Source organism: Microcebus murinus, chromosome X, assembly GCF_040939455.1.
Source record: "Microcebus murinus isolate Inina chromosome X, M.murinus_Inina_mat1.0, whole genome shotgun sequence".
In the NCBI taxonomy this organism is placed as follows: domain Eukaryota; kingdom Metazoa; phylum Chordata; class Mammalia; order Primates; family Cheirogaleidae; genus Microcebus; species Microcebus murinus.
In genome coordinates this window covers 42,712,587-42,727,372 of record NC_134136.1, presented here as the reverse complement: position 1 = coordinate 42,727,372, position 14,786 = coordinate 42,712,587, and the positions used below count along the sequence as shown (strand labels likewise).

At 39.2% G+C, this 14,786-nt stretch overlaps 1 protein-coding gene and 1 long non-coding RNA gene across 3 annotated transcripts in view; one reads left to right on the top strand and one right to left on the bottom strand.

Annotated features, from left to right (window-relative positions):
- PLS3 (plastin 3) overlaps nt 1–11,686 on the bottom strand; it is an 85,333-nt gene extending 73,647 nt beyond the window's left edge. The window contains exon 1 of one of the 2 annotated variants that reach the window (XM_012749475.3): nt 11,557–11,686. The gene's annotated coding sequence lies outside the window, so the exon portion shown is untranslated. The remainder of the gene's footprint in view (nt 1–11,556) is intronic. The other variant, XM_012749483.2, reaches the window with a different exon arrangement.
- The window catches only part of LOC142865890 (uncharacterized), a 109,491-nt gene continuing 105,393 nt past the window's right edge, over nt 10,689–14,786 (top strand). Inside the window, exon 1 of the long non-coding RNA XR_012915986.1 lies at nt 10,689–10,820. This is a non-coding gene — a long non-coding RNA (uncharacterized LOC142865890). The remainder of the gene's footprint in view (nt 10,821–14,786) is intronic.

The following is a 14,786-nucleotide window of genomic DNA, read 5'->3' as shown; positions in this document are numbered from 1 at the left end:
CCGTGACGTCAGCCTAGCTCACAGCAACCTCAAACTCCTGGGCTGCAGTGATCCTTCTGCCTCAGCCTCCCGAGTAGCTGGGACTACAGGCATGCGCCACTATGCCCGGCTAATTTTTTTTTTTATATATATATATATATCAGTTGGCCAATTAATTTCTTTCTATTTATAGTAGAGACGGGGTCTCGCTCTTGCTCAGGCTGGTTTTGAACTCCTGACCTTGAGCAATCCACCCGCCTCGGCCTCCCAAGAGCTAGGATTACAGGCGTGAGCCACAGCGCCCGGCCTGTTTTTCACTCTTTCGACTATAAATATTGATACCTGTTGCGTCCCAGGTGCACTGTGAAAGAACTAGGAGAAGGGGCTTTTTCTCAGGGTTTATTTCCTTTCTCCCTAGAAGTGCAGCTCTTTCCCATGGTACATTAAAGAAAATCATGTACAACAGACTTATAGTACATTGCTTTGATCCTCTCCCACCAAATGACACAATCGTCAGATTTGAAATCCCAGGTTTTCCTGCTCCATTTAACATCTATGACAATCAAGAAGTAGTTCAAGGAAGGAAATTAAGGTGTCAGCTATACCTGTAGTTATCTGCTATTATCCATGAATCAGATTAAACTTAACAGAATACTGTACTACAGGAAGTGTGAGAGCCACATGTGCAAGTAAATGGTGAAGAGATGTTTTTTTAGGGCTTCTGCATGCATGGATCTTTCCACAGCTGCAGAACTAACTACTGCAGAAGTACATGCTGTGCACAACATCTACAATTTAGTAAAGCTGGAAAGAATTTTATTTTTGTAAAAACTAAATGGGGTGTGGCTCATTTTCCTGCCAAAGGGCTATTTTATTCCAAGACACTGGTGTCTGCTGACCTTCATTTGTAGGCTGAGCAATGTTCTATTTAAGTAACATTAACTCATAGTGGGCTCTTTTTATAGGATGCAATAATTATTGCAAAGAAATAACAATGTTTAAATTTGATTTGTCCTTAGTTTAGATTTGATTATATTGGGTTTTCAGTGAATGTCTTTGTTCACACAGAGTTTATATTTAGAAATTATTTTATGCTGAGAAAAAAAGGCTATATTTAAATTCATTTTCTACATGTAAGAATATTTTTAGTTTTCGTGAGAACCATTACTTTCATGTCTTTCTACTAGACTGCAGGAGTATCTTACGCATCTTTGTAGCCCCAGCACCTAATAGTCTTCATTAAAACATTTGTTAGTTGAATGAATAATGAAACCATTCCACAAATAGACTAATTAAGCTATTTCCCATGCTACCATCCTTAGTTAACTATTACTCCATTTGTAGTTTGTATTGTCTTATTATATACTCAAGAACTTTGGGCATATTTTTAAAGTTTTCCTGAGTTTTACATCTATTTGTCAATGGCCTATAGGCTTTCTTTTATATAATACATACATGTTTCATCCTTATACAAATCTCTAGTTAGGGAAAGTTTTTCCTCTTCTGCTAGCACCTACAAATATATTCTAGTTTGCTTTTTTCCTGAGGGCCAACTAAAGCAGGAACACTTTGACTTAGGGTAAGATAACAAATGCATGGGTTGGCTTATTTTTTTAATCATGTAAACCTATCAATATTACTTTTCTGTTAATTTACAAGTAATGATAATTTGGCTCTATTTGTTTTTTAATCAACACAGAACCAAATAAAAATTTTTAATTATTCATAATCATTTGCAAAAATGATTCAACTGTAGCTTTAAGCTGCAGACCCACAAACTGCTCAAAATATTTGTTGAATGTGTCAATATCCTTCATCATTTCCTGGTTTTTGCTTTTGAAAACTTCCACTAGGGGAAATAATGGGCATCATAAATTTAAGATTAATATGTTTTGGTTTCACCCATTTTAAAAGACTACATGTCATCTTGGAAAGATACTGATTTAATTTATAACTCTCTGCCTTCCCAACATTTTAAGTTTTGACTAATTTATTTTCTCTTTGCTCTTATTTTTTTCCAAAGTAAACTTTCTAACATTACCATTTTTATAATTTCTACTACTGCATAAACACTGAAGAACTTGAAGCTTCTTTTCCCCTCTCCCTAAGTCAGGCATCGACATTATCTATTATCTTTCATCCTGACTTAATCTATATATGTTAGTGGAGATGAGTTTATAACAGTGTCTGTAATTTATTGAGTAGTGTTCCCATTTTCCTTTGAAGGTGAGTTCTTTTGGCTGTTGGATGGCATATACTCACAAAAGGATAAATTAAATGATTAATAGGACTCTAGGCTAAGCAAAGAAACTTCAACCTGGAACATTGCTAAAGTCCTTCACATTCACAATGAAAAGCAATATTTTCCCAATGCCATTAAGTAAAACAAAAAACAAACCTATTTTATTTATCTTAACTGGTGATATTTAAGGAAAAAGTGTTCATATTAGAGAAAAATGAAGAGGTAGATATAGATACCTGACAAAAATCATCTAAGGTAACATTAAGTGACCTGTAAATGGGAATGTTTATTGAACATCTATTATATGCTAGTTGCTTTCTTAACATTACTATTTAATTCTAAGAAAAACATGAAAAGCAAGCAGTATTGTCCTCATTTTATAGATGGGGAAATTGAGGTTTAGAGGAGTTAAGAAATGCCACACAGATATAAAATGGCAAAGCCAGCGGGTGCAGTGGCTCATCCCTTTAACCCCAGCACTTTGGGGGGCCGAGATGGGAGGATAGCTTGAGCTTAGGAGTTTGAGGCCAGCCTGGGCAACATAGTGAGACCATGTCTCTATAAAAAATGAGAATAATTATCTAGGCATGGTGGCAGACACCTGTAGTCCCAGCACCAAGTTCCTGCAACTCGGGAGGCTGAAGCAGGAGGATCACTTGAGCCCAGAATTTTTTTTTTTTTTTGAGACAGAGTCTCACTTTGTTGCTCAGGCTAGAGTGAGTGCCATGGCATCAGCCTAGCTCACAGCAACCTCAAATTCCTGGGCTCAAGCAATCCTTCTGCCTCAGCCTCTCCAGTAGCTGGGACTACAGGCATGCACCACCATGCCCAGCTAATTTTTTCTATATATATATTAGTTGGCCAATTAATTTCTTTCTATTTATAGTAGAGACGGAGTCTCGCTCTTGCTCAGGCTGGTTTCGAACTCCTGACCTCAAGCAATCCGTCCGCTTAGGCCTCCCAGAGTGCTAGGATTACAGGAGTGAGCCACCGCGCCCGGCCGAGCCCAGAATTTTGAGGCTGCAGTGATCTATGATTGCGCCACTGCACTCCCATCTCAAAAAAAAAAAAAAAAAAAAAAAGGCAAAGCCATTGAAACACATATTTTATGCTAAATCCATTCTGACTATGCCACAGCATGTACATGATCCCCGAGAAGAAATAAACAGCGGTGAGTATATGTTGTTGTGTCAGACAATCCTTCCACATCTCTTCTGGGTTATCATGGAATGCCCAGACCAATAAGGTCCTCAGTGAGGCTGGTGAACTCTGGGAAGGAGAAAAACTCCAGGAAAGGGTGTATGAAGCCGCCTGGGTTAAGTAAGCCAGGGGAAGGAGAGTCAGTGTATATATAATGAGACATTCAAATATTCAAAATATTTGTTTAGTGTTTGTATTATTATTTAAGAATCCGAATGAAATATAAAACTTTGAGTTTAACTATAGTTTATTATGTGATAAAGTACTTTAAGAGACCAATAACATAAGATAAAAGAGCCTATCAAAAAACCAACTCCAGGATTAAAAATGTCTTTAGGATACTAAATGTTCATGAGCACAAATAAGTTTTGCATGCTTGAACTAAGTTTTATAGCAATCTGAAATATAAAGGCTACTTAAAAAAAAAAAAAACTTGTCTCCCCCTCCCCCATTAACAGTTCCGTTTCAAAAAATAGAACTTCCTATGATTGTACACCCCACAGGATCCTACTTCATCCTGCTTTGCACCTGTTAACTAGATCAGAGGAAACCAAAATATTTCTAAGACATATACTTTACTTAAAACAGTTCCAGTTTAGAGTTACATATGACACAATACACTATATAAAGAATGGCCTCTTTTTTTTTTGAGGGCCACTGTTTTGAAATCAAGGCTGTCTTTTTGTTTAAACCAATGTTTAAATTTCAGAGACTGTCAGAGAAATTCATCTTTTAAAACAGTCTTAGCAATTTCTCTTCTCGTTAATAATCATAGAGCTGTAAAATGATATTTAACCAAGAATATTCACTAAAGCATTATCTATAAGATCTGGAAACAAATGTCCAAAAATTTGGAATTAGTGAAATAAATTATAAAATACCCATTGTATAACATATAGAATATTATACAGTAATTTTAAACATTTTCAAAAATTACTTGGAAACATGTTCATAATGTAATAAAAGAACAGGATATGAACTGTTTATCCAATATGATTCCAATTTTTAAAAGTGTTTCTCCTCCTATACATGAAATAAAGTTAAAAATATGAGCAGGTGGTACAATTATGAGTCATTTTTATTTTCTTCTTTATAAACCCTTTTGTTTTCCTCTAATTTTCATAGTGACTTTGTATTTCTCTAATCCAAAGCAAAGTGATTAAAAACATCTTAAATATGTACTACTGAAGAGAAGATACTTTCTCAGATTAATGCATACATATTGAACATTATAGCAATAGGATGTGTCTTAGGAACAATTTCATATCATTTTTACCTCTGAGCAAACACTGTGTAGCCTATAATGGTAATTCTCCCTGACCTGAAACACAAACCCCCAAATATTCAAAAAGAATAAGAAATGGTGAAAATGCAAATATGCAAGCAATTTAATATAGCATAAAAGCTTAAAATTACACTCATCTATGAAAGACAGTATATTATTCAGTGTCAATAGCAGATGTCAATCTGAGTGCCACACTATGTAATTAGAGCTTATAATGTAGAACACAATAATATGAATATTCAAAGCTATTATACGGCCCTCACAAATCTTATTTTATAGAAATAAAAACTTTATATTTACATATTATATAAAACTTTATGTAATATCCATATATACATATGTGTATATATATTTGTGTGTGTGGTGCACACACGTATATGTATGTATATATCACAGCTTACGGGAATCAGAGTTGTAATTTCAGTGAATGGGTTACAACATTACAAAAAATGTTTTGCTACTCAATCTTTTAAACCAGAGATAGTAGAAATAAGTGATTGGATGAAAATAATTTCTAGTGACAAAAAGAACCCGCTCTTCAGAACTAGTCATATTATACCAAGTTATTTTTAAAAGCCATTAAACTCAGGGCTTTCTAGTTATTCCATTTTAATTAAGTACTATCACTTGATAAATGATATTTAAACAGATGTTATGAAATATAACTTTAGCAAAATAAAAAAGCATGAGCACTCAAAGAAAGACAGTTATAGAATCATCATGTAACTAACTGGCAAGATGAGAATACTGAAAATTCCAAGTTAATAGTTTTGAGGGTGGGGGTTGAAAACTACCTCAGAATTTATCTAGCCCAATATGTGTATTTTTCAAATGAAGATCTGCATTAACTTCTCACATTTTGTTATTAATGGCATATCCCTTAAATGTACGGATTATCTCTTCTATTTTGCACTTTTTCATACCTGCATATTGTCTTCCTTTAGACTGCACTTATGAGGAAAAACACTTGATTTTTTGTAAGCTATTTTTTTTTTTTTTGAGACAGAGTCTCGCTTTGTTGCCCAGGCTAGAGTGAGTGCCGTGGTGTCAGCCTAGCTCACAGCAACCTCAAACTCCTGGGCTCAAGCAATCCTCCTGCCTCAGCCTCCCGAGTAGCTGGGACTACAGGCATGCGCCACCATGCCCGGCTAATTTTTTATATATATATCAGTTGGCCAATTAATTTCTTTCTATTTATAGTAGAGACGGGGTCTCGCTCTTGCTCAGGCTGGTTTCGCACTCCTGACCTTGAACAATCCGCCCGCCTCGGCCTCCCAAGAGCTAGGATTACAGGCGTGAGCCACAGCGCCCGGCCTTTTTGTAAGCTATTTTACACAAAATCTCCCATTACTGGTAATCACAAAACTAAGAATGAGGTATCATAAGCCAATGCACTCTGTACCAGTTATGAAGTAAGACTAAAATGCTGATGCTCAGTAGTTAGTTAAAAACACCCACAAATTAATGGCTCTAACAGGCTACTTTACACAATATTTGTGGGAACATAAGAAAGTCCTACATGTAGGTTTTTGTTCTCTTGTTATCAACCAATTCTCTTATTTTTCATTATATTATGTCTAGCTTTATTTTCCCTTTGCTTGTAGACACTGGATGGCTAGAGAACACTTACAGATAAGTAAAAATGTGTCAGGGCTTAAGTGATGAGAACGCTGCCATTTCTGTAAACTTTTGTTAAAGCCTTAGTGTTTCTATGATATACTACTACAGTACTTTGAATTTATAATAGCACCTGTCTGCTGAAGAGCCAAGGCTTCATATAGCTCACTTATCCTTTCACCATGCCTGTGAAATATGTAGATTGAAAACAGATGGCTGAAAAAGCAAAATCCAGATATGACCACAGACAACTTCAATGATTTAACTTAAGACGGTCTATCTGTCTAGACTGCCAAGGACTAAAAGACCCTGGTTCTATGCTCAATGTTCTTTCAATAAACAACACTATCTCCTTATCATGAAACATATTTATAAAGTTTAAAGAAAACGTAAGCTTTCTTGTATTATAACATCAGTAGGGTTAATGTACCAAAAATTCTTGTTAAGGAATTACATAAATGGTACCTCTATATTTTTATTTATTTATTTATTTTTAGACAGGATCTTCTCTATAGCTCAGGGTGGAGTGCAGTGGCACCATCATAGCTCACTGTAGCCTGGAACTTCTGAATTCAAGCAATCCTCCCGCCTCAGCCTCCTGGATGGCTAAGATTATAGGCTCATACCATGATACCTGGCTAATTTTTTTGTAGAGACAGAGTCTCACTACAGTGCCCAGACTAGTCTAGAACTCATGGCCTCAAGCCATCTTTCTACCTAGGCCTCCCAAAGCATTAGGATTACAGACGTGAGCCATGGTGCCCAGCTTAATATTTTAAACAGCTAACTTCTGTTATGGAATCAGCCACTGGTGATCATCTTCCTGAATAGTGCCATCTGCTAATAAGGTATTTAGCTTGGTTCAAAGACAGTTGCATCAACATTTGGAAAATCAACTAATAAATATAACTGAAATAAACCAGATTATAAGTACTTAAAAAAAAGAAAATACAAAACTGTTAGCCATCCCCTCATTTTACAAACAAGAAAATGTATAGTACCTGGCACATGTAGGTGCTCAGTGTTAGTTATCAATATAAAAATTTTAAGTGACTTTCTCAAGGTCAAACTATGAGTCAGAGGCAGAGCCTTACCCAGAATCTAGTTCCTGAGGCCAAGTTCAACATAACTTCTCCCTTAGTATTCTCATTTTCATATATCAGTCATGCTTCCTCATCCCTAAGACAATTTATACTTATTAATATTTATCTTTCAAGTGCTAAGAATAAGGCAAAATTCAAAATTAAATTTATTGTGAATCTTTTGAAACTGTCTCTTACTTCCATAACTAAAATAAATTGGCCCAAGTATGATCAAACCTCCTACTAAGACTGATATTTCATGATCAGACCACTTCCATAACTTTAACCCAAAGCTCTCTCATAACTAAAACCAGGAAGTAGTGACCAATGGTATATAAAAGAGCTTCCAACATTGTAATGTATCCAGAAAGCTTCCAAAACCTCCAACACATTGAATACACATTATATGGTACATCACTCTCTAAAATAATACAGACTCAAAACATGACCCAGTTGTTTTCTTCTAAACTGAGTTTTATTATCTTTACAGATCAAATTTTTTCCCCTCTGGATCACTCTGCACCAAAAGAAAAATTGTCACATGAGCTAGTACAACATGATTCTTAAAAACAGATACCCATGTTGTCATGAATTGCTAAATATTTGTTTTCAAATTTTATTTTACACCAGCTATTACTGGAATCTGTACTAAACAGCAAAAGCAAGAAAGTTTGGCATATACATTGCGCCTGGATTATAGCAAATTCATGAACTTATCATATCCACTAAGAATACTGTCAGTAAATTTCATGGAAAGCCAAGTAGAAATAATGCCTAAAACAGAATATGAAATAATGGTAAGGGGACTTTCTTCCTTTTCCCTGTCAGTTTCACCAAAAAGAATCACTATAGCGTTCAAGCACCATGGCCAAGCTGTCCTTTTCTTTTCAGTAAGTCATTCTGTTTGCCTAGGAGGAAAATTTCATTGGGTTTCTGATAGTGCTCTGGATACTGACATTCTGCCAGTATAAACAGTCACAGTCAAAGTCTAATATGTGCGTATAACCATTTGTAGAAGAGGCTTAATCTCACCCAAAGTACTACCCACTAGTTATAATTAATCCCTCTACCCAAAAATGCCATATACCTAGTCATTTTTAGCGACTGAATTTAAATTATAGCTTTAGACTAGAGACTTTGGATTTCAATGTTGATTGTATTAAGTCAAGGCAGAGCTTAATTTCACTCCCTAACTTAGGTAAAGAAAGGGGCTGCTATCTGGTTAGATCTAACAGTAGAAATTAAGAAGTAGACTCCTAATCCCCTAATTTTAATAAAAACTTGGGGTTATTAAATCATAGCACCAAAAAGTGAAGTCTGCAATATTGAGGATGGTTTTAAATGGGCATCCCAAGACAATGAAATGCTGTGGACTAGAGCCTAGTGATGATTCTGTTTTGATGTGATTTTTATAATGTTTTTAAAAAATAATTTATCTTCCTACCACTTTAACCTGGTTGGGTGGTAGTAACCCCCTTTTTTTGAGGTTAAACGTTTATTAGTTCAATCTAAAATTATATTATCACCTCACTTCCACTAGGGGGGGGTCTATCTACCAGTACAGTTAATGCTAATAACTCAGGTGCAGCTTAAATCCATTTCCAGCTAATTTGTGCCACAAGGCTAGCTTTGGGTTAGAACTATGTGCTTTAAGGTAGCTCTAGTTTTCAGGCTCAGAATAGGATGCAAAGCAAGAAAATTGAAGCTTGAGTCATTCAGAGGTTGCTGCAGTAGACAAAGGGGTTTTGGCTAAAGAACACAAAGACAAAAATCTCTTAAATATTCCCAGTTTCATTTTTATAGCTTTAGCCCTAGTTGTTTTCAAGACTAAATATGTATCATCCGGATCCATTTTTACAAATAAGTAAAGCTTCTAAACTCCTGACCTCAGAGATTTCTCTGCCTGTTTCTATACTCTGCAATATATAATCTGAATAGCAAAATTGCCACGTTTTCCCAGCAGCAACCTTAACTTGGGCCACATGGGCGGGTATAAGTCAATATGGCAAAGTTGTTTCAGTGTCCTCATTATTTTACAAAACCATCGGCAGGCAAAAACCCAACCAACTCAATTTATCAAATTTAGTGTCTACTGTTTTTGTGCGTGATTTCTGATCCAATTAACTCCAAACCACAAATAATTGATGGTTAATTTTAGCTGAGATTATCCACTACCTTTAAGCAGAAGCCTAATATAGAGAATGGTTGAATTAAAATAGAGGCCAGACCAAGGAACACGACAGAACCTTATTTCTAAAACACTATTTTATGGGGATATGGCTTCAAATCTAGCAGTTAGGGATAAAATGGGGCATGAGTAAAATGATGACTTTCCTAGAAAACAATCAGTAAGATATTTTTAAAATTTAGAAAAGCTATAGCCAGATTGAAGAAGAGCAAGGGAGATATATGTCCCAGCACACATATATTTCAAGCCTTTATTTTAAAAGCAGCTCCAGTTTTTATTTTTGATAAAATAACACCAAATTTCCTTTCTGTTCCCCTAAACCAAATAAATCCAAGTAGAATTCCTTGAGTCGAAGTTAGTTCTCACTTCCTTCCTACCCTCCCCCCAACGCCCTTTTTTTTGTCAAGGTAATTTTTGGAATATGGGCCTAGGCCATTACATTCCAGTTTTAAAGTCAAAAGACGTCATGTGATCATCACCCTGGGGGCATCAGAGACTGGGGCACGTGATGCCAATTGGCATGTGTGGGACTGCGGCCACTTAGTTGGAATTCACTGTAAACTGCATCTCCAGGATCAAGTTGAGGCTCCCAAATCCATTGTGACAGCCAGTAAAGTGGAGTAAGTGTTTACTACTCAGTAGTTTTTAATTCCACCTAAGTTTTCTACTGTGACCAGCCTGGCTACCTTCCCTCCTCCCCATCTCTCGCAACAGACTGGGCACCCCCAGCATCCCGTCAGTCTGATGCTCTCCAACCCGCTTAGTTCCTAGCTCGACCCTCTGCACCACGTCGTGCCCATCAGGTGAGAGGCTACGAGCAGCGCACACTGCAAGTGTCAGATGCCATTAACCCCACTCCACCTCTGGGCTGGGATCATCTCACGCCCCGGAGCCCGGCGGTCAGAACCGCCAGCACACTGGAGCAGCGGCGGCGGCAGCAGTAACTTTGGGACTGGCGAGAAGCCAGAGCGGGGGTGGTCTGCGTCCCCCGGCCTCTCATTAGAGAGCTTAAGTACTGTGGGTGGAGAAAAGTAAACACAGGCAAGTGCAGCTGTGCTGGGGACGTGGGGGGACATTACCCTCCTCCCACCCTCCGCTCTGCCTCTCCAGGAGCCCCGGAGGTCCCAGACTGCCGCTGCCCGACCGCGCGCTCGGGGCTGCAGAGCCGAAGGAGATGAGCTGGGAGGAGACTGGCGGCGAAGGGTCCAGGGAGAGGAGGACGGAAAGGTACTGCCCTACTGGCCTGGAGATGTTCTGCTACTGAAAGAAAAAAAGTGCTTACTCATAGGGAGACGCGGTGTGATCGCGACGCTCTCGCTTAGGGCAAGGGAGGGAAGCAGGCAGAAGGCAGGCAACCCGAGCCTCTCTCCTCTCCTGGGCCACGGCCACCCCCCGCCCCCTCCAGAGTCCCAGGGTCGGCTGAAGCCCGTCGGGTCACGCTAGGCGGGTGTGTGGGGTCTGGAGGAGTAACAGGCTTCTGGCTCCGGGATTTCCTGAGTCCAGGCGGGAGTGGGGCGGGGTGGGGGGGAGGGTGTTGGCAGTAGCTGGAGAAGGACGACAGAGGGAAGTTAGGCGCTCTGTTTCCACTTCGGGGCCACAGCCGCAGAAGGGGATCAGGGCAAGGGTTGGCGTCAAGGACTCCAGCCCAAGGTTGGCAACAAGTTAGGAGCAACTTGTGAGAAAGCACCATTTAATATAGTGAAGAGCAGAAAGCGTGTTTGCAGCGGGTGGTGCTGGGGAACCCTCTGTCACTCCCACCCATTTCTGTTGGGAACGATCGCCTGGGCGTCCAAGGGCTCCGACTGAAATTTCTCCGACCTCCCTCTGTGCCCTCCCCCCCAAATCCCCGGTGCGAGGCACGTCCCTGCTGAGGTTCCCGGAGATGCTCTCCCCAGGACCCACTCCTGCCCACGCCCAGGAAACCCGCTGCCCTGAAGCCCGCCCGAGCCTACAAAGCACTTACGTAAAGTCGCAGAGTCCCCGAGCTGGCCCGACAACCTCCGACCAATGCACTCAGACAACTTCTGCCCCTCAGAATCTTTGCGGCTGTGGTTCTAAAGCCAGCGCTCCCTCCCCTCCTGCCAGCCCCCCCGCCCCTCGGCCGCCGCCATTGGCTCGGGTGGTGCTAGCAGTCGGCCTGGGAACCAGGAAGGGGATTGGGCCACGGACCTGTCACGTCAACTGGGTGGGGATCTGGGAGAATAGGCACCAGGATGGGCACCGAGGAGGGATGGGGACTGTAACTCTGGGATACGGAGGGGAGACCGGTCCCCCAGCGCCGGATTCTCCCCTTTCTCCCTGGGCTAAGAAGAGGTGATAGAAGCCCACAGTGCCTGGCTCAAAGAGCATATTCAAAAAATCTTGTGGAATAAATGAAAAGATGGGAATGTCGGGCACGAGAATTTGAACGTCACCTATTGAAGTTTATGGGAGGGTATACAATTCTCCCGGAATCGTGAAGAGAATCTCAGGATGTAGGGGGACATTCCTAGTTTCATCTGCTCGGATCAGCCCAGGTGCCAAACGACGCAGAGAGAAACCTCAGGAATCTTCCCTTAGCTTAAGAAGTCTAGGGAGTAGAATATGGGCAGGGTAGGGCCCTCATGCCTGTGGCCTCGTGCCAAGTAAGTTGTTGATCCAGATCACCTGTCTGATATGTATGTTCATGCGGAGACGAGTGAGAGGTGAAGGTGAGAGGCGATGATGAAGTATCTCGGTTCACTCTTTTGACTGGAAATGAGTGTCAGTTCTCTCCAATCTCCCTGCACGAGAGAAAACTTGGAGATGCGCTCCTGGTTCTTAGGGTACCATTTCTTCTCCTCTGCCCACAAGATTGCCTCCATGTCATAGCTGACCTCTTTCATTAATACACGCTGAGGTTTCCCCTACTTCCTTATCTGCATTCCAATAGTATGGCTCATCCTAAATCCAAAATCAACTCCAAGGGCCAGAGTTTGAGAAGAATTCCAGGGTAAGGTCAAGAGATTGGCTTGTGGGACAGCTGTAGAAGAAAAAAATCTAAGCCCTTTCCTGTTCCAGTCCTACAGGAATGTGTACTTGGAAAGTTCTGTCGAAATTTGAAATTGGTTAAATTAAGTTGCATTTTACATGCACCAGGAAAAATGCTAACAGAGGCTTTAAAAATTGAATGTTCTTGTAAAGGAACCCCCATTTCATCTGCTATTATGCATTCCCTTAGAGAAATTAAACCGTAGTGAGTGCCAGGGCTTCTTAAATGGGAAGGAGTGGGAGAGTTCATATACTGCCTAAAGGCTAGACTAGAAGAGGACTTGGCAGTAGGAAAAAGCCTTGTTAAATATGAATTAATAATTAACCAACCGGAAGAACTTATGAAAGGCACAGGAAGGTGAAAAAGAAATGAGAGGGCAATCGTGCTTTTAGAAACATTAAATTTCTGTTATGGAAGATTTTCTACTGGGTCAAGTTTGAGTCAGCACAAAATTACCTACTGCAACAGGTTGGTGAAGGATTAAACACGCAGTGCATTGCCACACACCTTTACAGTAGGCTCCCAATGAGATTTCTAGCATTCAACAATTGGCTCAAGGTTTGGTGTGGCTTCTGGAATTCTTTGCACAAAATGTCTAGGTACACTAAATAGGTGACCAGTTTTCTACCTTTATGGTGTCTGTCAGTCACCATTGAAGAGCTTTCACCTGTTTTTAAACTTAAATTACAGACTAAGCAATAGCATTAAGGGACTCTGCAAGCTTAATTTTTCGGAATGGATATATTTGTGTCAATTACTTGGTATTCCATTTTAGTTTGTTTTTCAAGTTTTAGGATTTAAAACAAGTCAAAATATTAAGAATCTTATGCATATGCTATTTATGTTTTCCTGTTTCTTATTCAGAAATGCTTGCAATAGAAGCTTCACTTTAACAAAAGTCTTCATTGACCACTAACACTGAGGATGTCAAGATTCAGTCAAGAAATGTCATTTTAATGGAAGTACAGTAGTCCATAGTCTCAAAGCTGCAGGGTGCCCAGGTAATGGCACTACTTCTCATTGCCTCAAAGTGACTTTCCAACAGATGAAACATGCCTTAAACACAGAAGCACCTATTTGGATGCTAGTTGAGATTCCTGTTTAACAAGTTCAAGGATATAATCCGGGTACAACTCCATTTTAATGAGGACTATTAAGATAGCCAGTTTGATGTAACTAAGCTACCTTTGTGTTGTGCAGAATTTAAAAGGCCTTTTCAAAGTTCAGCATTTTGTTCAAAGCAAAAATCCTGGATTCAAAGCTCTATTTAAATAGCCTTTCTTTATATAGATCTTTCACACCATCAATTTAACTCTTATAGGATGATTCACAGAGTAACCCCAAATTGATAGTTTTCTTATCTATATCAAAAAGCCTGCACTGAATATCACCAGAGTCCCCTCTAGCTGCTTATAGGCAGGTTATAGACTCTAATTCATCTCAGCAGTGCCTTGCATAGTGCACATAGGAGTTCAGTAAATGTTTGTTGAACTAATGGTTATTTTATGAGTCTATTCTTGTAAAACAACAGCAACAAAAAGCTATATATAGGTCTCTGTGAATCAATAACCTAAGCATTTTTGCCTTTTCCTTCCATTTCCAATTTTCAATCCCACACGCCTTTGTAATAAATAACTTAAAGTCAATATCACAAAAATTTGAAAATCATTTCTTCTTCCTGTCCTCTTTTGATGTCATAGGCAGGCTCGAATTTCCCCCTTAGGTTTTTATCTCTGTCCAACCTACCTTTCTTCTTCCTTTCAATATGCATATTGATACTTTTCCTTGCTCTTTTTCCTATTGTTTTGCTCAACACTCTCCCCAGTCCAGTGCACAATCTATTATGTGTATAAAGTATGAATTTTCCCCTGAAATTTTCCTAGAGTAAGTTGTCAGTTCTCTTTTTATCCATTTTTAAAAACCTGCTTTTCATAGTCTATTAAAATGCGATTTTTGCTACACAAGCTTATATAATAGAAGTAAGGAATAACCTAGAGAATGTTAATCAATTTAATACTAAATCATTTTTCTGACTCATCTAATTAATTGTTTTCTAAATGTGTCTAAGTGTCTAAATGTACAATTGTGCAGTAATCTGTTTTAATTAATTGCTTATTTTATCAATTTGTTTCCCAGGAATTCATTTTTTTTTCTTTCATTGTATGGTTAAACGATAATTCTGT